The 24,385-nt window shown below is 40.0% G+C and overlaps 1 protein-coding gene and 1 pseudogene across 3 annotated transcripts in view; both read right to left on the reverse strand.

Annotated features, from left to right (window-relative positions):
- FGF13 (fibroblast growth factor 13) overlaps positions 1–24,385 on the reverse strand; it is a 574,996-nt gene that overhangs the window by 396,717 nt on the left and 153,894 nt on the right. The gene's annotated exons all lie outside the window — the stretch shown is intronic.
- The window catches only part of LOC129639777 (RNA polymerase II subunit A C-terminal domain phosphatase SSU72-like), a 31,394-nt pseudogene continuing 21,101 nt past the window's right edge, over positions 14,093–24,385 (reverse strand).

Below are 24,385 nucleotides of genomic sequence, written 5' to 3' on the forward strand. Positions count from 1 at the left end.
CCCCGACTGGTAAGGAACAAGAGACTTTATTGACCTCTCTCCCCTTCCCTCTCTCTTTCCTCTCCTTAACACTTCCTATCCTTCCCCGTTTTTCTAGTCCCCTGGTCCTGGACGCAGGAATCTGGTCGAAGGGCCTCAGCCTGAGCTAAGGATCGGAGACTGATCACTTCCTCTTGGCAGAGAACTCGAATTCTGGTTCTGGTATGGTCTGATTTCTGGTAGGGCTGAGTTCCAGTCCTCCCTTCTCTGGAGGCCCAGGGTAAAGTCCCATAACACCTGAGTATGTGCAGGTGGCAGGAGACATCTGTAAGGCCACCCCTTTTGCCCTCCTCTCCCGCCTCCTCCCCCTTCTTCTTTCAACCTGGCTTCCTTTCCACCCTTTGAAATCTTTAAAGACCTGAGATATTTTCCTTACTCTGTTAGTACTTGGATCTGAAGTTGTGTTTCTATAGGAAAGGTTTTCTGAGAGACTGTATTCTTGTATTTAAGGGAGTGTCTGATGAAGACTGCTAGGTTTATATGTGTGTGTTTTAACTCTGTTCTGTGCTTCGATTTTTGATGGCCATTTTGCTTTGTCTGGCCACCATTTGGTTTAGACCTGCCGCCATTTTGTTAGAACTTGATTTTCTTTCCCTGTGCCTTGAGACCAGGGCTCTCAGGAACACTTATCTAGACCATCTCTAACTCCTGAGACTGAGGGGAAAAGACTTTAAAATTTTTATTTAACTGTTTTTTTATAAACTAGTAAATTTTATATTGTAATATCTAATTCATGACTAAACTTAGAAAATGAAGCTAGATCTTGCACTGTGTCTATCTAAATATGTCTTGATATGTCTTTGTCTCTGGGTAATATTTTTGAGGTTAATTTGTAAATGAGCTCTATTTAATTGGCTTAAAAAAAGGCAAGCACTTACAAATCAAATAAATTCTCTTTGATAAATAAATTCCAATAAATTCCAGGTTCATATGAACTGGGAAATATTCAGTATTAAATACCTGATATTAATGTTTGTTTGCTGGCCTATCTAATATAGACATGTCTTAGAGTAATTAACATTAAGTAAAATATTTTCATTGTATCTAGGTTTAATATAAGTTAAATATTATATCTGTTACAAGTTTGTCAACAAGGAAATTACCTCGAGTGAAGAAGCTTCTAAAACAATGTAAATGAGATATGAGCTTTAATATAAACTCTACTAAGAATAATTATTCTTTAGAAATATCTGTCTAAAATAGTCTCTCCAGATTGGCATAACTTAAGTTTCCAAGGGTTGTGCTAAGTGTGCTAAGTGTTGGAAGTCTATTGAATAGTTAGATCATTTCCAAATAAAATAAGATTTTGAAACATTTACTAATAAACACTAATTTCCTTTTACAGAGAAACTAAAGAGATTTGAGACTATAAATGAATAATGTTTGGTGCCATCCTAAAATGTTCTAAGAAAGCAAGGGTTTTAGAAATTATCACTGGTATTTATGCTCACCAGTCTATAAAAGGCTAATATAAAAGTTAGTTCTTGGTTGCTAAAGAAAAGTAGAAAGTATGTCTTCAGTAAGAAAAAAAAGGTATGAAAAAATACTAAAAAGAGTTATACATGATCAAGATTTTCTAAAATTAGATCACAGTTAGTTAGATAAATGGATTTTGTTAGAAATCACACAGCCATAAGAAAACTGGTTAGAGTCAACTAGGTCCAAGATGGCGGAGCTGACTTTCACTAGACCTTGAGCCTTGGTATTTATGCCTATTGTGACATATCAACAAGCTAAATGATCACCCATAGGTGATACTATGGGTATAATTTCAGATTGGACGTTGTATTGCTAAACATGAGTTTTCTGAGTCGTTTCAGGCTTAGATGCCACCATTCTCAAAACAACGTCTGCTGGAAGCTAGTAACTGCAACCTAACTTTTTATCAGATCAGATCACTCGCTCAGTCGTGTCCGACTCTTTGCGACCCCATGAATCGCAGCACGCCAGGCCTCCCTGTCCATCACCAACTCCCGGAGTTCACTCAGACTCACGTCCATCGAGTCAGTGATGCCATCCAGCCATCTCATCCTCTGTCGTCCCCTTCTCCTCCTGCCCCCAATCCCTCCCAGCATCAGAGTCTTTTCCAATGAGTCAACTCTTCACATGAGGTGGGCAAAGTACTGGAGTTTGAGCTTTAGCATCATTCCTTCCAAAGAAATCCCAGGGCTGATCTCCTTCAGAATGGACTGGTTGGATCTCCTTGCAGTCCAAGGGACTCTCAAGAGTCTTCTCCAACACCACACTTCAAAAGCATCAATTCTTCGGTGCTCAGCCTTCTTCACAGTTCAACTCTCACATCCATACATGACCACAGGAAAAACCATAGCCTTGACTAGACGAACCTTTGTTGGCAAAGTAATGTCTCTGCTTTTCAATATGCTATCTAGGTTGGTCATAACCTTCCTTCCAAGGAGTAAGCGTCTTTTAATTTCATGGCTGCAGTCACCATCTGCAGTGATTTTGGAGCCCAGAAAAATAAAGTCTGACACTGTTTCCACTGTTTCCCCATCTATTTCCCATGAAGTGGTGGGACTAGATGCCATGATCTTTGTTTTCTGAATGTTGAGCTTTAAGCCAACTTTTTCACTCTCCACTTTCATTTTCATCAAGAGGCTTTTGAGTTCCTCTTCACTTTCTGCCATAAGAGTGGTGTCATCTGCATAAAACTAGGCAACTGGCTACCTGGCTACAAGTCTCCCCAAAGTGCCAGGTCCAGACTGGGTTTCAGGCCTATTCTTCTAAAGAAAATGAGATTTATTTTGTCTATTAAAATTCCAGTTATCTTTCCTCCAGCTACTTCTAATTGGGTCTGTTACAACAAAATGGCAGACCAAGAGATTGAGATTTTAATCACACAAGGCTCAGATCTAGGACTTGAAACTCAGAAATACTTCCAATTCAGTGTCTATTCTCCAAGCTGAGGTAGTCCTATGCCCCATTTTGACAGAAAGTTATCACAGTCATAGTTACCCTGTTCCCTAAATTAAAACTGAGCAGGACTCTGTGGGGCTCTGGGGTACAGATCTGTTGTGTGTTCTCCATTTCTTATCTGTAATATATAGGCTTCATTCAGCCTCCTTGACCTTCCCTGAGTTCCAAAGGGTGGATTCAAACAATTGCTAATCAGAGAAGGGAGGGGATACAGAAACAGAGGAGAAACAATCAAATGGTGGTACAGCCTTGAGACTGGTCCTGGTTCCTACTCAAAGAAATATGCATAACAATGTCTTTGAGTTCTACAGAACTTGAACCCCCACCCAGGTGGAAGATGGTACCTTCAGACTAAACACAAGATTCCTGGAGCACAGCTCTGTTTCTTCACCACCAACCAATCAAAAAAAAAAGTCACAAACCCTACAGCCCTCACCGCAAATGTTGCCTCCTGTTTCTGGGGACCAGTGATGACCATCCTGTTAGGTCTCCTGTTTGACCCTTTTCTATTTCATCTCTGAGAGGAGCCAACAGTTTCAAACTAAATTGCTGTTATTACAAGGGTGAATGCTGGTTTCAGGCAAAAAAATACCTTGACTTAGATTAGGTAGAGAGAGACTTCTGCTCTGCTAGGCAGGCCAGCGCCCATGCACAACTGAAAGAAGATACAAAAAAAAGAGACCTCCACCCCAATTCCCAAGAAGTATCTTGAGTATGAAGTCTCTCGGGGGGAACTGTTAGGGGAAGCATACTGATTGAAACCGCCATAGTTGCATGAGTTGTTTTACGACAGGAAGTCCTGCTAAGGAACATGGAACGAATAAGCCACCACCAACCGGAAGAATTTGGGAAAGATCAAAAGGAGACAGCACATGTCCGACCACCTCCCAGAATCCTTCTCTCTGACATCCATCTTGGCTGAACAAGGCAGGCACCACCAGAAAGGACTCTGAGTCAAAATAATTGGCTAAGGACAACCCGGAAACTAATCCCATCACCATAAAACCCCTGTGGCAGAGCTGTTCTCCTGGGTTCCCTTACCCTACTGCTCTCCACCCGGGTGCCCTTTCCCAATAAAATCTCTTGTTTTGTCAGCAGATGTGTCTCCTCAGACAATTCATTTCTGAGTGTTAGACAAGAGCCCAGTTTCAGGCCCTGGAAGGGGTCCCCTTTCCTACAACACTACCATGTGAATAAACCTTGAAAACATTATGTTAAGTGAAGGCAGACACAAAAAATTATATTATTTCATTCATAAGAATGAAATGTCTAGAAAATGCAAATCAGTAAGAGATACAAAGTGTAACAGTGGTTATCTAAATCTGGGGGGGGGGTGCGGGTTGGGAAGACTAATTGCTAAGGGGTATGGGGTTTCTTGTTAAATTTGACTGTGATGTAGTGGCACAACTCTCTATATAGACTTATTAACAAAACCACAAAACTGTATACTTTAAACGGGTGAATTGTATGGTATGTAAACTTTATCTCCCTAAATTACAAAATAATTAGACTTTTTAAATAAAAAATAAAAACAAAAAGCCAGTCTTTCCTTTTGACTTCAGTTAAGTCCTTTAGCATTAGCAGGCTCCCATATATAACTTGTGCTAAAGAACCCACCTGCCAATGCACGAGACTTAAGAGAAGTAGGTTTGATCTCTGGGTCAGGAAGATCCCCTGGAGAAGAAAATGGCAACTCACTGCATTATTCTTGTCTGGAGAATCCCATGGACAGAGGAACCTGGCAGGTTACAGTCCATGGGGTAGCAAAGAGTTAGGGATGACTGAAGCAACCTGTCACATGCACACACATATTTACTTGTATCTATAACTTCCACCTGATCTTGAGAGGGTAACAGGCAGGAAGGCCCGGGGTCTCCAAACGGAGGAAATAGGCTGCAAGTGTCAGACATTTTTCTCTCTCTTAAGCAGCAGGAGGAAACAAACTAGTGATATTTTTTTCCTTCTTTATACAAATTTAAAAGGAGGTTTCTCTTAAAATACTGTGTTGCCATAATGATACCTGGTTTCACCTGAAGTTAACAAACCTTGAGTTAACCAATGCATTTTTCTTATGGAAATGTTTGTCTTAAGCTATGTTAATGTACTATGCATTTACCCCAAACTCTGTCTTCAAGTCAGTTCCACCTAATGGCTCAGAACCTACTTGACAAACTAGTATGTTATACTCAGATATTGTTCCCCTAATCTATGTAAATGAAACTATTTGTATAGTAATCTGCCCTTCTATAAGATTCAAGTCAATCATTTTATGGCCCCAGATGAATCATCTGGTGCCAAGATTATCCCAAAATGGATTTTATGGATGAGGGGCCTGGTGCCATTCTGAGTTTTAAGATATTCCTTTCTTTGCTAGTGACTATATAACATCCAGCTGAAGACTAGCAGGGGGGTACTCTTTCTGCCCCCTTCTGATGCCTCTGTAAGAAGCTTTCTATATCTCCTTTATACTTTAATAAAACTTTATTACACAAAAGCTCTGAGCGATCAAGCCTCGTCTCTGGCCCTGGATTGAATTCTTCTCCTCTGGAGGCCAAGAATCCTGGCATCTTTTTGTTCAGCAACAACCTTCCAATCTGTTTGTTTCTTTGTCAAATTTGGGTCAATATCATACTGATTTGTTCTTTTCTGACAGGAGAACTTACCCCTCACACATTTTTTCCCTCCAAGATGTCCTTATCAATGCTAGTATATTTATTCTTCCACATGAATTCCAGAATCATCACCTCAAGTTAAAAAAAAATCCTAAGTATTTAAGATAATAATTCTTTCCATACAGGGGCATGGTATATCTCTCACTTTGAATAGATATTGCATTCTGCCATTACATAAAATGTTATAGCTTTTTACATAGATTGAATCTTTCTAATTAATTTTATTCCTAGATGATTTAGTTACATCTTACTGTAAATAGGATTTTGTCTTATTTCGACCTAGTTGGTGCTATTATAAGTAAAAATCAATTGATTTTTATAGTTATTTTGCACCAAGTCACCATATTAAATTCTTGTTCATTCTAGAGATTTTATCATCTAATCTTCTGGTTTTCATAGATATATACTGATATTGTATTCAAATAATTGTCACTTTTCCTGTCTATAAAGCTAATTTCTTTTCCTTGATATATAATACTACGATTATCTCTAAAACAATGTTGAATAGTAGCAATGATGTGGGAATCCCTGTCTTGTTCCTGTTTTTTTATGGAAATGCCATTTGTATTTCTCCATTTATCATGATGTTTATTATTGGTTTATAAAAAATATATATCATCATTTTAATAAGTAGCTTTCTATTCTTATTTTACTTAAAATTGAGCATTCATTCATGATTTTTAAAACTCAAAAGTACTTTCTTTTTTCTGTATCTATCAATGACATGGTTTTTCTGCTTCAAATCTGTCATACTGATAGATTTCCAATTGTTGAACCAGTCTTGCATTCTCGGAATAAACTCAATTTTTTAAAGTGTCACTCATACTTCTCTCTCACTTCTCTACTCATCTGTCGACCTGAGTCCAAGAGATGAATGAATTAATAGGAATCTATTTGTTTAAGACTGTCAAAAAAGTGGCTTAGGTGCAACCCCTGCCTTTTCCAGTCTCTGACTTGGGTAGAGTGCCTCTGCTCTGCAATTCTAGGATTTGGGGGGCTGGGAGCTTGCCATCAGCCAAAATGGCAGCTGGATCTCAGAGGGAAGATGTCTGAGTTTGTTGTCTGCCTATGCAGATGCTATTTCAATATTGCTGACTAAACGACTTCTCATAATTCGGCCATTTGTGGCACAGATGGCAGTAAGTTCTGGAATTCCATGGCATTTCTTCTGATTTCTGGGATAAGTGCATTTGTGTATTGGATAGTCAGGAGAACAATCTGGGCTACCTTTGGAGTAAGACTGGAATGAATATTTGGGAGAGAGTCAAATCTTTACCTCTTGCAGTTCAAAGCTCAATCATTAAAATTTTCCTCATCCTTGAGATCAATGAAAGTATCAAATAATACACAGTACTATATCTTCACCACATTTTGCTTTTCTAGGACAGTCCCTCCCAATTTATGGCTCTAATCTCCTTTTCTCATGCACTGACTATAATGCACATAGCCAATTCTATAGGCAGTGTGCTAAACCCCAGAAATCCCACAAGAGTCCAAAACCTGCTCTCACAGCAATCATTTTAATAAAGAAGAGATATAGGTGAACAAATCAACATGATATAGGAAGATTAGACGTGCCAAAGAAGGACTTAAGAGGATCCATGCCCTTCAAGTCTTCTCCCCAACCTCCATCTTGGATTCAATCATTGATTCTTTCACTAGTCTTAAACAAGTGCCTCACCTAGAGTGAAAATCCCTCAAAACATAACCCTACAAAATGCAGTAACATACTAACAAGAGCAGCTCATCATCCCTGTATTACAGCAGTGTCTCGAATAGAACCTGGCTCTGTAGCAACAGGCACCCTGTCACTTATTTCAGATTCCAAGAATCCATGGATGCAGTCAAGTTTCAAAAGCACTGGAGCCTAGAGAGGAAGAAGGTGAAGCAAAAATGAAGCAATTAAGAGGTAAATGGATAAACACACTGAAAATAAACAGAGAAATGCACATAAAAGCATCAATAGTGCCACAAAGTTCTCTCCCCGGAGTAAAAGGACATTAATAGCACCACTGTCACTCAGAGGGAGGCCACATTTTAAACTGGAATGTGCAATACACCTCCAGTTTATTTTCTTGGAGATGCTGGGTGTATCCCGACAGAATCTAGATTTCTGCTTTCATGGCTGTGTTTTTTAGTCACTTGGAAATAGAATTGCTTCAAAGAACCATTTTCAGTCACAGTGAATGCAGACTGCCTGAAATAACTCGATGCCTCAAATACATCAGCCTTTACTATACGTCTATAAAAACAATTGGCCGACACTCACACACACATCTTGTTGCTGGCTCTTCCTTATGACATCGTCTATGTAAGTGTGAGAAACACTGCCCCAAATTCAAATTGTTCACTGTCTGCTTCAATAAATTTACTGATGGTCAGCATAGCTGACGAATGGCACTGATGGATCAATTGAACATTCTAGTTGTCAAAGACCCATGAAGTATACTTAGAACCCCATGAAATATACCACATAGAGATAAAAATGAGTGAGAGTAAGATGACACTGTCTAATTCAACCTTCCTGTGATGATTCTGAATCATCACAAAATCAAACAATCTAGGTCTGGGATGTACCTGGGTAGTACAGTAGGTAAATCGACTGCCACCCTCATTGTAGGCTAAGGGCTGGCTAACGTATCAATAATTTTAAAATCAGATGTCCACTTTGGTTACTCAGAACCACGTTGGTTACTTAGAACCAAAGAACTCTGAGGATCACTTAGCCTAGTGGCTGGCAGCTTTACTCAGGACTTGGAATGGAACCCTTTATTCAAATGCAACCCTGAACTTGGCTTGGGGGTGAGGACTAAGGTCTCAGAATGCCTCCTTCAGTGATCCCTGAAGCACCTCTGTGGAACCCTATAAATCTACAGGATGTAGTTTATAATTAAGAGTTTTGCCTGGATAGAGAATTTCCACAACATCAAGGTGAGCTTGTGAATTTCACAACATTAAGGTGACAAGTGCAGGGTCCCAGTCTAAAGCAGTGACTGATCTGGAGTGAGAGACAAGGTCTCCTGACTCCGGGTCAAAGGGCATATTCCAGCCCTTGCAGCCTTCCTGGCAGCTTCTCTTGCTCTGCATTTGCTCCAGAAAACAGAAGTTAGCACTGTTTTCTGAGAGTTCCAGATTAAGCACATGACTGATTTCAGACCCATTCTGAAAGTATTCCTGGCTTAAAAAAACAAAACAAAAACAAAACAAAACAAAAAAGCCTATATTTTTTTGCTTGTTTTAGACCATTAATCGAGCAATGAGGTCTTCCAGATCCAGGAGTTAGTATAAATCATAAGTCCCTGAAGCTTATTTCTAACATTTACTTAGACAGGAGGAGATACTTTAGCTCATCCATCAGTTCTTATCTTTTTATGATGTGTGATATACTGGTTTTTTGATTGAAATATTCTTTCCAACATTGTTAGCCTTTAGTATGTTAGAGCTTAGCACTGTTAATAATTGTTATTTACAGAAATCAATGAGCTAAAAACAATACATAATGTGACATGCTTAAATGTGGGAAATTCATTTGCATGCCCCTCACCCCCACTACAGGAATAGAAAGCTGTCAATCTATTCTCAAAAAATGAATAAGTGAATGAATGAGTTTGGGATATTTTGGGTTAGGGAATCCACAAAGCCCTCTTTTCCTACTTCATAGCCTTCTCCAGCAGGGATCTAACAGTAGCTACCATACGAAGAAGATCTACCAAGAACAAGGTGCTTGCCATACATTATTTCTCTAAATGGGTATAAGATCATCACATTTTACAGTCCAGGAACTGAGGATCAGATAATTACTGAAGAACCAAGGTTCTTACATTTGAAGTAAATTTGCAGTGAACCACGGAGTCAAATCTTGAAACCTGGACACCCAGGCAGAGTGTTAAAGTCTCCATCTGAGGAGCTGGTGTTAAAAAGATTGGCCCAGGGCAGTCACTGCATGACGGAGATTAGGAAGTTCATGTTTACAGCATCTTCCCCTAACCTCCTTTGAAAAACTACAAACTCCATGAAATTACAGAGCATTGTTGTTATTACAAGGGATTCTGAAAACTGCTGAATGTATTTTAAACTCAAAAGATTGTGCTGGGAATCATTTTAATTCAGATTCTCATTTGGTATGAAAGCAATAAACATCTTTTAAAAAGATTTCTTTCTTTGCTCTAAATGGTTATGAGTAATAATATGGGTGTAAATCTTCTTAATTCTTCCTGAGCTATTTGAAATTCTTAATCATGATCAGAGTACAAAACAAAACAAGATATTATATGTGTATCATTAAAAACTGTATTTGCTGAAAAGTCACTTTAAGTTTCCTTTCTCTGGTTTAACTGACGGTAGTTTTCAGTGCTGGATAATGCAGTTTCCATGATCATAAGAGGTTTGTTTCTTTGACTTTCAATTTAAGCCCTGGAAATGTACAGGGTTTTTTCCTGCCAAAGATTAATTTCTATCTCTGAGAATTAATGGCAGAGGGGAAGCAAAGATGCAGGAAGCAGCTTGTCTGGGTAGGTAGAAAGAACCCTGGAATAGGAGTCAGGAGGCATTCCCACTAGGCTCTGATTGTCTGGCTATGCCCATTCATCTTTCTGAGTTTCAAGTTTCTTACCAATAAAGTGATAAGATTGGGCAGATGACATTTAAGTCCCTTCTAGAACTCTGTCACAAAGATTCTTTGAGATAATTGGATGTGTCGGGTTGGCCAAGAAGTTCATTTGGCCAAGTTAAAAATTAACTTCTTGGCCAACCCAGTAGAATAGAGTCTACTAGTACAATAGGGTCACTCAACAAAGGTGTATTTAGGTACCTACTTTGTGTTGGTGCTCTGCTGAAAGACACAAAAAGGAAATGAGCCTTCAGAGGGAAGTCAGCACATGTAGATTGGGTGAAGAGGACTCAGGAAAGGCTTTCTGGTAGAAGAAGCAACTGAGCCAAACCTTGAAGGCTTTTTCCACATATTTCAGAAAAGAGAGGAAAAGGTTAGTTGTTCCAATTAATGCCTTTGCTTGGAAATGACCTAAAGATTAGGTAATCTATAGAAGTCAGCTTTTGAATTATGTTCTGAGTATAACAAGACATCATAACCTAAGGAGAAGAAAATATAGATTTCCCATCAGAATGGTTAAAAATTAAGACTGACTATACCAAGGGTTGGGAAGGATCTGGAGCAGATAGAATTCTTACAAGCTACTGACAGGAACATAAAATGGAGTAGCCACTCTGAAAAGTTTGGCAGTTGATAAAAAAGTTAAGCCTGAAGTTACTACAGGGCCCAGCAATGCAAGTACTAGACATTTACCCAAGAGAACTGAAAATATACGTCCACACTAAAGCTTGTACCCAAATGTTCATGGCAACTTTGTTTACAATAGCCAAGAAGTAAAAACATACATCTGAACTAGTGTATACATACTGGGTTGGCCAAAAAGTTCATTCTGGTTTTTCTGTAATCTTACAGAAATACAACACAGTGGAATGTTACTCAGCAATATGAATAAATGAGAATTGATATATGTGACAACATAAATAAACCTTGAAAACATAACAGTCAGTGAAATAAGCCATTCACACATATATCTGGAATAGGAAAATCCAAGCTATGGTGTTTGAAATTATAGTGGTTACCCATGTAGTGAGGAGTAAACTCTGGAACAGGGCAGAAGAATGACCTCTAGAGTGCTTGTAATGTTGCCTTTCTTGTTCTGGGTGCTAGTTACAACAGTTTGTTCAATTTGTAAACATTTACTGAGCTGTTCATTTTGGATTTGTGCACTTTTTTGTATGAAGCCATTCTCCTAAATTAGTTTACTAAAAAAATTCAAAGAAGCTATTTATACTTCAGCTGTTTCTACCTTCTGGGGGAATATTAACTCTACACAATCAAATACCTGCATCATCTTGAATGCTACGTTTGAACTTAAAGCCAAAAAAGGAGCAGGGCAGCTTTGATGTGCTCTTCTTCCCTTACTCCCTGGAATGGGCTTCAAACATTTAAAAAATCATAAATAGCAAGTATCCTGTGGCTGCCACTCTGGGTATCTGAAGTAAGAGGTCAGACGTTTTAAATATAAAAGTCAATGTTCCGACAAAGTGAACACCTTCCATATGGAAGTCCTCAAAGCAGATTTCTGCCACCCTCTGTCCTTCCTCTCTTCCTTCTTTTCAACCATCCATTAATCTATCCACCCATCTATCCATCCACCCATTCATTTAAAAAATACTGAAGTCCTACCATGTGCCTAGAATTGCACTGGGCCCTACCACAGTGAACAAGAAAGACAAAGCCCATGCCCTCGTGGAATTTCCCCAAGAACATCACTAAGGTGACTGAGAATTCTAGAATTGCATCTAAGATCAAAAATCTTTTTGATGCTTATAGAGAGTTTTAAAACTCCAACCATGGATCTGTTCATATAAATGACAAAAGTTGACTTTTCTCAAATAGTGGACTGGGTCCAATCTCCTTATTACTTGCTGATTTGAGCATTCGTCTAGTGATATTAAAAAGAGAGGAGGGTGGTCTTAAGATGGCAGAGGAATAGGACGGGGCGATCCCTTTCTCCCCCACAAATTCATCAAAAGAACATTTGAACTCTGAGTAAATTCCACAAAACAACTTCTGAATGCTGGCAGAGGACATCAGGCACCCAGAAAAGCAGATGATTGTCTTCTAAAGGAGGTAGGAAAAAATATAGAAGACAAAAAGAGAGACGAAAGAGGTAGGGATGGAGTTCCATCCCGGGAGGGGAGTCTTAAAAAAGAGAGAAGTTTCCAAACACCAGGAAACACTCTCACTGCTGAATCTGTGGTGTGCCTTGGAACCACAGAGGCCAACATAATCGGGAGGAAAAATAAATAAATAATTAGAACCCACAGATTACATGTCCAATGGTAACTCCCCCAGCGGAGAATCAGTGCAGACGCCTGCACCTGCTGCTAGTATGCGGGGACTGGGCAGGGAGGCGCGGGCTGCATTGCTTAGAGTAAGGGCTGGGCATGAATGCCCCGAGGGCAATCTGAGGGAACTAACTTGGGCTAGCAAACCAGACTGTGGGATAGCTACCACACAAAAAGCCCTAACCTGAGACACCGCCAGGCCCGCTCACAGAACAAAGGACTGACTAGAGCTACGCAAAAAGCCCTAACCTAAGACACCATCAGGCCCGCTCACAGAACAAAGGACTGAGCAGAGCTAGCCCGGCCCATCCCCCTGCCTGGTGACAGGCAGGCGAGGGCAGCCAGAGCCGGAAGGGGGCAACTGCGGCCCCAGAGAGGCATTATCTACCAAACTGCAAGCAGGCTTCGTTGCTAACTACGACTTCTTGGGATTCTGGATGGTCAAAGGTGCGCCGGTTGTACACCCAGAAAACCAAGTGGCAGGGACGGGGGAGGTGATAAGTCGCAGCGACCACGCTTGGCAAACACCTGGTCACCTGAGCTGCTCGGATCTGGGAAGGGCACAAAACGCAGGCCCAACCGAGTCTGCACCCATGAAGACTACCTGAGTACCTGAACCTGAGCGGCTCAGACCTGGGAAGTGCAAACAACCCAGGGCCGGCCTCAGACAGTTTCTGGCAGAGCAACCTAGAGCCTAAGCAGTGTAGACAGGGAAAGCACACACGCCATGAGAGGCGACAAACCCAGTGTGGCCGAGACACTGCGAGCACACGCCAGCGTTATTTGTTTGCAGTGTCCCTCCCTCCCCACAGCACGACTGAACAAGTGAGCCTAAAAAAGTGTTCACCACCGCCCCCTTGTGTCAGGGCGGAAATTAGACACTGAAGAGACCAGCAAACAGAAGAAGCTAAACCAGAGGGAACTTCCTTGGAAGTGACAGGTGCAATAGATTAAAACCCTGTAGTTAGTACCAACTACATAGGAAGGGGCCTACAGATCTTGAGAAATATAAGCTGGATCAAGGAACTATCCCGGAGAAGGCAATGGCACAACACTCCAGTACTCTTGCCTGGAAAATCCCATGGATGGAGGAGCCTGGTAGCCTGCAGTCCATGGGATCGCTGAGGGTCAGACAAGACTGAGCGACTTCACTTTCACTTTTCACTTTGATGCATTGGAGAAGGAGATGGCAACCCACTCCAGTGTTCTTGCCTGGAGAATCCCAGGGACGGGGGAGCCTGGTGGGCTGCCGTCTATGGGGTCACACAGAGTCGGACACGACTGAAGTGACTTAGCAGCAGTATCAGTAAGGAACTATCTGAAAATGAACTGACCCCAGACTGCCCACAACAGCACCAGAGAAACTCCTACATATATTTTTACTATTTTTACTATCATTCTTTATTTTTTTAATTTTTTAAAATATTTAAGCCCTCTATTACTACTTTAGTTTTCATTTTTATAACTTTTTATTACTTTTCAAAAAAAAAGAGAGACCCTATTTTTTAAAGCAAACTTCACATATATATATTTTATAATTTTCGTGACTTTGTTTTTTTTTCCTTTAATATTGTATTTTTGAAAATCCAACCTCTACTCTAGATTTTTAATCATTGCTTTTTGGTATTTGTTATCAATTTTGTACTTTTAAGAACCCAGTCTTCAGTACCCATTTTTACTTGGGAGCGAGATTACTGGCTTGACTGTTCTCTCCCACTTTGGACGCTGCTTTTTCTCCACCAGGTCGCCTCTATCTCCTCCTTCCCCCTTCTCTTCACTACCCAACTCTGTGAATCTCTTTGTGTATTCCAGACAGTGGAGAACACTTACAGAATGGATTACTGGCTGGATCTGTCTCTCTCCTTTTGATTAACCCCTTTATCCTCCTGGCCACCTCTCTCTCCTTCCTCCCTCCCTCTTCTCTTCTCTGTATAACTCCGTGAACATCTTGGAGCAGTCCAGACTGTGGAGTGCACATAAGGAAGTGATTACTGGCTAGCTTGCTCTCTCCTGTTTTGATTTCAACTCATCTCATTCGGGTAACTTCTATCACCCTCCTCCCTCTTCTCTTCTCTATGTAACTCTGTGAACTTCTCTGGGTGTCCCTCACTGTGGAGAAACTTTTCATCTTTAACCTAGATGTTTTATCAATGGTGCTGTATAGATGGAGAAGTCTTGAGGCTATTGTAAAAATAAGACTGAAAACCAGAAGCAAGAGGCTTAAGACCAAATCCTGAGAACACCAGGGAATGCCTGACTCCAGAGAACATTAATCAACAGCAGCTCATCAAACACCTCCATACCTACACTGAAACCAAGCACCACCCAAGGGCCAACAAGTTCCTGAGAAAGACATACCATGCAAATTCTCCAGCAACACAGAAACACAGCCCTGAGCTTCAATATATAATACGCCTCCCAAAGTCACTCCAAACACACTGGCATCTCATAACTCATTACTAGACACTTCATTGCATGCTAGAGAGAAGAAATCCAGCTCCACCCACTAGAACATCGACACAAGCTTCCCTAACCAGGAAACCTTGACAAGCCACCTATACAACCCCACCCACAGTGAGGAAACTCCACAATAAAGAGAACTCCACAAACTACCAGAATACAGAAAGACCACCACAAACACAGTAATATAAACAAGATGAAGAGACAGAGGAATATCCAGTAGGTAATGCAGAGTTCCAAAGAACAGCAAGAAGAGATAAGAAACCCTTCCTCAGCGATCAATGCAAAAAAATAGAGGAAAACAACAGAATGGGAAAGACTAGAGATCTCTTCAAGAAAATTAGAGATACCAAGGGAACATTTCATGCAAAGATGGGCTCGATAAAGGACAGAAATAGTATGGACCTAACAGAAGCAGAAGATATTAAGAAGAGGTGGCAGGAATACACAGAAGAACTGTACAAAAAAGATCTTCATGACCAAGATAATCACGATGGTGTGATCACTCACCTAGAGCCAGACATCCTGGAATGTGAAGTCAAGTGGACCTTAGAAAGCATCACTATGAACAAAGCTAGTGGAGGTGATGGAATTCCAGCTGAGCTACTTCAAATCCTGAAAGATGATGCTTGAAAGTGCTGCACTCAATATGCCAATAAATTTGGAAAACTCAGTAATGGCCACAGGACTGGAAAAGGTCAGTTTTCATTCCAATCCCAAAGAAAGGCAATGCCAAAGAATGCTCAAACTCCTGCACATCTGCACTCATCTCACACACTAGTAAAGTAATGCTCAAAATTCTCCAAGCCAGGCTTCAGCAATATGTGAACCGTGAACTTCCTGATGTTCAAGCTGGTTTTAGAAAAGACAGAGGAACCAGAGATCAAATTGCCAACATCCGCTGGATCATGGAAAAAGCAAGAGAGTTCCAGAAAAATATCTATTTCCGCTTTATTGACTATGCCAAAGCCTTTGACTGTGTGGATCACAATAAACTGTGGAAAATTCTGAAAGAGATGGGAATACCAGACCACCTGACCTGCCTCTTGAGAAACCTGTATGCAGGTCAGGAAGCAACAGTTAGAACTGGACATGGAACAACAGACTGGTTCCAAATAGGAAAAGGAGTACGTCAAGGCTGTATATTGTCAGCCTGCTTATTTAACTTATATGCAGAGTACATCATGAGAAATGCTAGGCTGGAAGAAGCACAAGCTGGAATCAAGATTGCCGGGAGAAATATCAATAACCTCAGATATGCAGATGACACCACCCTTATGGCAGAAAGTGAAGAGGAACTCTTCACTTGGCAAGCTATGGCAAACATAGACAGCATATTAAAAAGCAGTGACATTACTTTGCCAACAAAGATCCGTCTAGTCAAGGCTATGGTTTTTCCAGGGGCCATGTATGGATGTAAGAGTTGGACTGTGAAGAAAGCTGAGCACTGAAGAATTGATGCTTTTGAACTGTGGTGTTGGAGAAGACTCTTGAGAGTCCCTTGGACTGCAAGGAGATCCAACCAGTCCATTCTAAAGGAGATCAGCCCTGGGATTTCTTTGGAAGGAATGATGCTAAAGCTCAAACTCCAGTACTTTGGCCACCTCATGCGAAGAGTTGACTCATTGGAAAAGACTCTGATGCTGGGAGGGATTGGGGGCAGGAGGAGAAGGGGACGACAGAGGATGTGATGGCTGGATGGCTTCACTGACTTGATGGATGTGAGTCTGAGTGAACTCCAGGCGTTGGTGATGGATAGAGAGGCTTGGCGTGCTGCGATTCATTGGTACGCAAAGAGTCGGATAGGACTGAGCAACTGAACTGAACTAAAAGGAACAGGATAAATGGCCAACAAACCAAACAAAAGGAAGAGATAGGGAATCTACCTGATAAAAATTCTGAATAATGATAGTGAAAATAATCCAAAATCTTGAAAACCAAATGGAATCACAGATAAATAACCTGGAGACAAGGATTGAGAAGATGCAAGAAAGGTTTAACAAGGACCTAGAAGAAATAAAAAAGAGTCAATATACAATGAATAATGCAATAAATGAGATCAAAAACACTCTTGAGGGAACAAATAGTAGAATAAGGGAGGCAGAAAATAGGATTAGTGAGGTAAAAGATAGAATGGTAAAAATAAATGAATCAGAGAGGGAAAAAAATGAATTTTCAAAAATGAGGACAATCTCAGAGACCTCTGGGACAATATTAAACACCCCAACATTCGAATCATAGGACTCTCAGAAGAAGAAGAAAAAAAGAAAGACCATGAGAAAATATTTGAGGAGATGATAGTTGAAAACTTCCCTAAAATGGGGAAGGAAATAATCACCCAAGTCCAACAACCCAGAGAGTCCAAAACAGGATAAACACAAGGTGAAACACCTCAAGACACATATTAATCAAATTAACAAAGATCAAACACAAAGAACAAATATTAAAAGCAGCAAGGGAAAAACAACAAATAACACACAAAGGGATTCCCATAAGGATAACAGCTGATCTTTCAATAGAAACTCTTCAGGCCAGGAGGGAATGGCAGGACATACTTAAAGTGATGAAAGAAAATAACCTACAGCTCAGATTACTGGACCCAGCAAGGATCTCATTCAAATATGAAGGAGAAATCAAAAGCTTAACAGACAAGCACAAGCTGAGAGAATTCAGCACCACCAAACCAGCTCTCCAACAAATGCTAAAGGATCTTCTCTAGACAGGAAACACAGAAAGGGTATATAAACACGAACCCAAAGTAATAAAGTAAATGGCAATGGGATCATACTTATCAATAATTACCTTAAATGTAAATGGGTTGAATGCCCCAACCAAAAGACAAAGACTGGCTGAATGGATACAAAAACAAGACCCCTACATATGTTGTCTACAAGAGACCCACTTCAAAACAAGGGACACATACTGACTGAAAGTGAAGGGCTGGAAAAAGATATTCCACACAAATAGAGACCAAAAGAAAGCAGGAGTAGCAATATTCATATCAGATAAAAAAGACCTTAAAACAAAGGCTGTGAAAAGAGACAAAGAAGGACACTACATAATGATCAAAGGATCAATCCAAGAAGATATAACAATTATAAATATATGTGCACTCAACATAGAAGCACTGCAATATGTAAGACAAATGCTAACAAGTATGAAAGGGGAACTTAACAATAACACAATAGTAGTGGGAGACTTTAATACCCCACTCACACCTGTGGATAGATCAACTAAACAGAAAATTAACAAGGAAACACAAACTTAAAATGATACAATAGACCAGTTAGACCTAATTGATATCTATAGGACATTTCACCCCAAAACAATGAATTTCACCTTTTTCTCAAGTGCACACAGAACCTTCTCCAGGATAGATCACATCCTTGGCCATAAATCTAGCCTTGGTGAATTCAAAAAAACTGAAATCATTCCAAGCATCTTTTCTGACCACAATGCAGTAAGATTAGATCTCAATTACAGGAGAAAAACCATTAAAAATTCCAACATATGGAGGCTGAACAACTTGCCGCTGAATAACCAACAAATCACATAAGAAATAAAAAAAGAAATCAAAATATGCATAGAAATGAATGAAAATGAAAACACAACAATCCAAAACCTGTGGGACGCTGTAAAAGCAGTGCTAAGGGGAAGGTTCATAGCAATACAGGCATACCTCAATAAACAAGAAAAAGTCAAGTAAATAACCTAACTCTACACCTAAAGCAACTAGAAAAGGAAGAAATGAAGAACCCCAGGGTTAGTAGAAGGAAAGAAATCTTAAAAATTAGGGCAGAAACAAATGAAAAAGAAACAAAAGAGACCATAGCAGATATCAACAAAGCCAAAAGCTGGTTCTTTGAAAGGATAAATAAAATTGGCAAACCATTAGCCAGACTCATCAAGAAACAAAGGGAGAAGAATCATATAAATAAAATTAGAAAAGATCACAACAGACAACACAGAAATACAAAGGATCATAAGAGACTACTATCAGCAATTATATGCCAATAACATGGACAACTTGGAAGAAATGGACAATTCTTAGAAAAGTACAACTTTCCAAAACTGAACCAGGAAGAAACAGAAAATCTTAACAGACCCATCACAAGCACAGAAATTGAAACTGCAATCAGAAATCTTCCAGCAAACAAAAGCCCAGGTCCAGACGGCTTCACAGCTGAATTCTACCAAAAATTCAGAGAAGAGCCAACACCTATCCTACTCAAACTCTTCCAGAAAATTGCAGAGGAAGGTAAACTTCCAAACTCATTCTATGAGGCCCCCATCACTCTAATACCAAAACCTGACAAAGATCCCACAAAAAAAGAAAACTACAGGCCAATAATACTGATGAACATAGATGCAAATATCCTTAACAAAAGTCTAGCAATCAGAATCCAAAAACAGATTAAAAAGATCATACATCATGACCAAGTGGGTTTGATCCCAGGTATACAAGGATTCTTCAATATCCACAAATCAATCAATGTAATACACCACATTAACAAATTGAAAAATAAAAGTCATATGATTATCTCAATAGATGCAGAGAAAGCCTTTGACAAAATTCAACTTCCATTTATGATAAAAACCCTCCAGAAAGCAGGAATAGAAGAAACATATGTCAACATAATAAAAGCTACATATGACAAACCCACAGAACACATTATCCTCAGTGGTAAAAAATTGAAAGCGTTTCCCCTAAAGTCAGGAACAAGACAAGGGTGCCCACTCTCACCACTACTATTCAACAGAGTTTTGGAAGTTTTGGCCACAGCAATCAGAGCAGAAAAATAAAAGGAATCCAGATTGGAAAAGAAGAAGTAAAACTCTCACTGTTTGCAGATGACATGATCCTCTACATAGAAAACCCTAAAGATTCCACCAGAAAATTACTAGAGCTAATCAATGAATATAGTAAAGTTTCAGGATATAAAATCAACACACAGAAATCCCTTGCATTCCTATACACTAATAATGAGAAAACAGAAAGAAAAATTAAGGAAAAAATTCCATTCACCACTGCAACGAAAAGAATAAAATACTTAGGAATATATCTACCTAAAGAAACAAAAGATCTATATATAGAAAACTATAAAACACTGGTGAAAGAAATCAAAGAGGACACTAATAGATGGAAAAATATACCTTGTTCATGGATCGGAAGAATCAATATAGTGAAAATGAGTATACTACCCAAAGCAATCTATAGATTCAATGCAATCCTTATCAAGCTACCAACGGTATTCTTCACAGAGCTAGAACAAATGATTTCACAATTTGTATGGAAATACAAAAAACCTCAAATAGCCAAAGCAATCTTGAGAAAGAAGAATGGAACTGGAGGAATCAACCTGCCTGACTACAGAGCCACAGTCATCAAGACAGTATGGTACTGGCACAAAGACAGAAATATAGATCAATGGGACAAAACAGAAAGCCCAGAGATAAATCCACACTCCTATGGACACCTTATCTTTGACAAAGGAGGCAAGACTGTACAATGGAGAAAAGACAATCTCTTTAACAAGTGATGCTGGGAAAACTGGTCAACCACTTGTAAAAGAATGAAACTACAACGCTTTCTAACACCATACATAAAAATAAACTCTAAACGGATTAAAGATCTAAACCTAAGACCGGAAACTATAAAACTCCTAGAGGAGAACATAGGCAAAACACTCTCCGACATAAATCATAGCAGGATCCTCTATGACCCAGCTCCCAGAATATTGGGGGAAAGAAGCAAAAATAAACAAATGGATCTAATTAAAATTAGAAGCTTCTGCACAACAAGGGAAACTATAAGCAAGGTGAAAAGATAGCCTTCAGAATGGGAGAAAATAATAGCAAATGAAGCAAGTGACAAAGAATTAATCTTAAAAATATACAAGCAATTCCTGCAGCTCAATTCCAGAAAAATAAACGACCCAATCAAAAAATGGGCCAAATAATGAAACAGACATTTCTCCAAAGAAGACATACAGATGGCTAACAAACACATGAAAAGACGCTCAACATCACTCATTATCAGAGAAATGCAAATCAAAACCACAATGAGGTACCATTTCACGCCAGTCAGAATGGCTGCTATCCAAAAGTCTACAAGCAATAAATGCTGGAAAGGGTGTGGAGAAAAGGGAACCCTCTTACACTGTTGGTGGGAATGCAAACTAGTTCAGCCACTATGGAGAACAGTGTGGAGATTCCTTAAAAAACTGGAAATAGAACTGCCATATGACCCAGCAATCCCACTGCTAGGCATACACACCAAGGAAACCAGAACTGAAAGAGACACGTGTACCCCAAATGTTCGTCGCAGCACTGTTTATAATAGCCAGGACATGGAAGCAACCTAGATGTCCATCAGCAGATGAATGGATAAGAAAGCTGTGGTACATATACACAATGGAGTATTACTCAGCCATTAAAAGGAATAAATTTGAATCAGTTCTAATGAGGTGAATGAAACTGGAGCCTACTATACAGAGTGAAGTAAGCCAGAAAGAAAAAGACCAATACAGTATACTAATGCATATATATGGAATTTAGAAAGATGGTAATGATAACCCTGTATGTGAGACAGCCAAAGAGACACAGATGTATAGAACAGTCTTTTGGACCCTGTGGGAGAGGGTGAGGGTGGCATGATTTGGGAGAATGGCATTGAAACATGTATAATATCATATGTGAAACAAATCACCAGTCCAGGTTCGATGCATGATACAGGATGCTCGGGGCTGGTGCACTGGGATGACCCAGAGGGATGGTATGGGGAGGGAGGTGGGAGGGGGGTTCACGATGGGGAACACATGTACACACATGGCGGATTCATGTTGATGTATGGCAAAACCAATACAATATTGTAAAGTAATTAGCTTCCAATTAAAGTAAATTTATATTAAAAAAAGTGTGCATACACACTCATATAATGTGCAAAGTATACCAAAATAAGATGAAAAATGTCTATTCATCAATAATGATATCACAATAGTTTCTATAATTAGCACAATGCTGTATCTCAACAAATGTATGTAATTGCAGGTTCCCAGAATGGACAGAAAAGATTCAAATAAACACACAATTGAGTCACATCCTATCATACATGCAGAGAGGATTTTAGATCAAACACCAGGACCCATGAATCCTACCACCTAAACTATGGCAACGGGAGCCTGGGTAGACACATGAGATGAGGTCCTGATTTGATCTATGCTGGTGGCCCTTTCTCCCTTTGAAAGCTATACTGAGTTCAAGAGGATTAATCAACTGAAAAGTTACTCCTCAGAACTGCCTTCATCTTTTATGTTCTAAGATAGGGGAAAGAAAGGGAAATGAGGAGGGGAGAAAGTATTTTAAGCATCTAAGCATCACTTTCATTATTAATACAGCCAAGGTCTGAAAATTCTACTGAATATTTAAGGAAAGACTTTTTATTCTTGCACAAAAAAACAACCCAAAGTTAGGTGATTAAAAAAATAATCACTGAACTCTTTCAGTTTTCACTGATGCATAAACAGAGGGAAGAAAATACACAATTTGTTTCAGCGATAAACTCAGCCTCTTCATCTAAAATCCTGAGTCACCTGACCCTTCTACTCTCCCCAGCAGAGAGCCACCACACTGCATACCTGAGTCACTGCCACAATAATGGATGGTATGACACCAGGCTTTTCTATAAGACAAAGAAAGATTTCTTCAAGGTAAGAACAATAACTTAGAGAATATTTTAAGTGAAACTGTCCAGGAGGGTCTGCCTGGTCCACTTCAGATTGGTCAGACTCCAGGAGATAGGACTTAACTTTTCCAACCATCTCCTCAGGGGAACCTTCTGAACTATGTGTGGCCCACTACCCAAAGGCCCCAGGAAACCCCTTGGCATGGCAATGTCCATTTCCCTATTCTTTTGCACAAATGTAGCACACATCCTTTTCCAGATCACTTTATACATGCAACAATATTTTCCAGATTCATCTTTATTGATGAATATGTGAATACCATTCAATCATTCAAAGTGCCATTGATAATACTAATTCATTCTCATATCTGGTCATTCACTTTTGATAGAGCAATACACATTCTGGTTTATGTCTTCTCACACATGCAAGGATTTTTCCCTGGTAAACATCTAGAAGAGGGACTTTGGGACCATAATAAGGCATGCACATCTTTGCTACATATTGCAAGTGCTCTCCAAAGGAGGTGTATACATTTATACTCCCACCAGAACTTCAAGTTCCCTGCATCTTTCTGTGGTATGACCATTTGGCATGATCATGCTTTTTCATTTTTGCTAATTTGACCCTCCCTTGTGAAAGACAAGGGTCAATGTCTTTTTATGTTTGCTAATTTGACCCTTGTGAAAGTTATGTTGAGTTTAACTTACCTTTTCCTCATTACTTGGGAGGTTGAGAACCTATTCTCATTTGTGGATCAGCTGGTAAGGAATCCACCTGCAATGTAGGAGATCCAGGTTCGATACCTGGGTCAAGAAGATTCTTGGAGAAGAAAATGACAACCCACTCCAGTATTCCTTTTGGTAATATTATTACTAATGACCATCCACATCTATTTATTGGCCAATGGCAGGATCCTTTTCAAAAGTGGATCCTGTTATTTATTCAGGAATTCTTACATTATAAGCAGTTAGGGAAGCCGGGAAAGGGATGCTCAGTGAGAGGCAGATGTCTTAGGGGAAATGTGCTATCAACCGTTTTATCTTTTTTGGTTAAAGAAAAAAAAAAACTACAGTCAAGATTCTACTCATAAGGGGAAGTGGGATGGGAAAAACGTTTGTTTTGTGATCTGGCATTTCCTTATCTTCTTACTGCATACAGTACCGTTTACTAGGTATTGCTAACGTCCACCAGCAGAATACCTAAAGGTAAAAACAAGTATCAGGAAGGAAAAAGTACTACCAAAAGGAAACTCAGGAAAATGGCTTCAAGTGGGCAGTGGGCCGGACGTCAGGCTGGGCTCAGTAGAAGCAGACGGTGTGCAGAAAGCTCCTGCGGCTCTTTTCCTCGAATGCCTGCAGCAGCTCGCCGATCCCGTCCTCCATGTCCCCCATGAGCTGGACGCACTGGCACAGGTCGCAGATGAGGAATGCTCCCAGCGTAGCCTCCTTGCGGGTGTCCAGGATGTTCACGTTGATCACATGCACAGGCTGGCAGGTCTCCTGCTCCCCAGAATCCATATCTTCCACCACCTGGTCATACACTCGCTCTTCACAGGTCAGGATGAGGTCAAACGGATCTTTGCATTCCTGGAACCTCTCTGGCCTGGGCTTGATTTGCGACCCGTGGACTGTAGCCCACCAAGTTCCTCCATCCATGGGATTCTCCAGGCAAGAATACTGGAGTGGGTTGCCATTT

Source organism: Bubalus kerabau, chromosome X (assembly GCF_029407905.1).
Source record: "Bubalus kerabau isolate K-KA32 ecotype Philippines breed swamp buffalo chromosome X, PCC_UOA_SB_1v2, whole genome shotgun sequence".
NCBI classification, from domain to species: domain Eukaryota; kingdom Metazoa; phylum Chordata; class Mammalia; order Artiodactyla; family Bovidae; genus Bubalus; species Bubalus kerabau.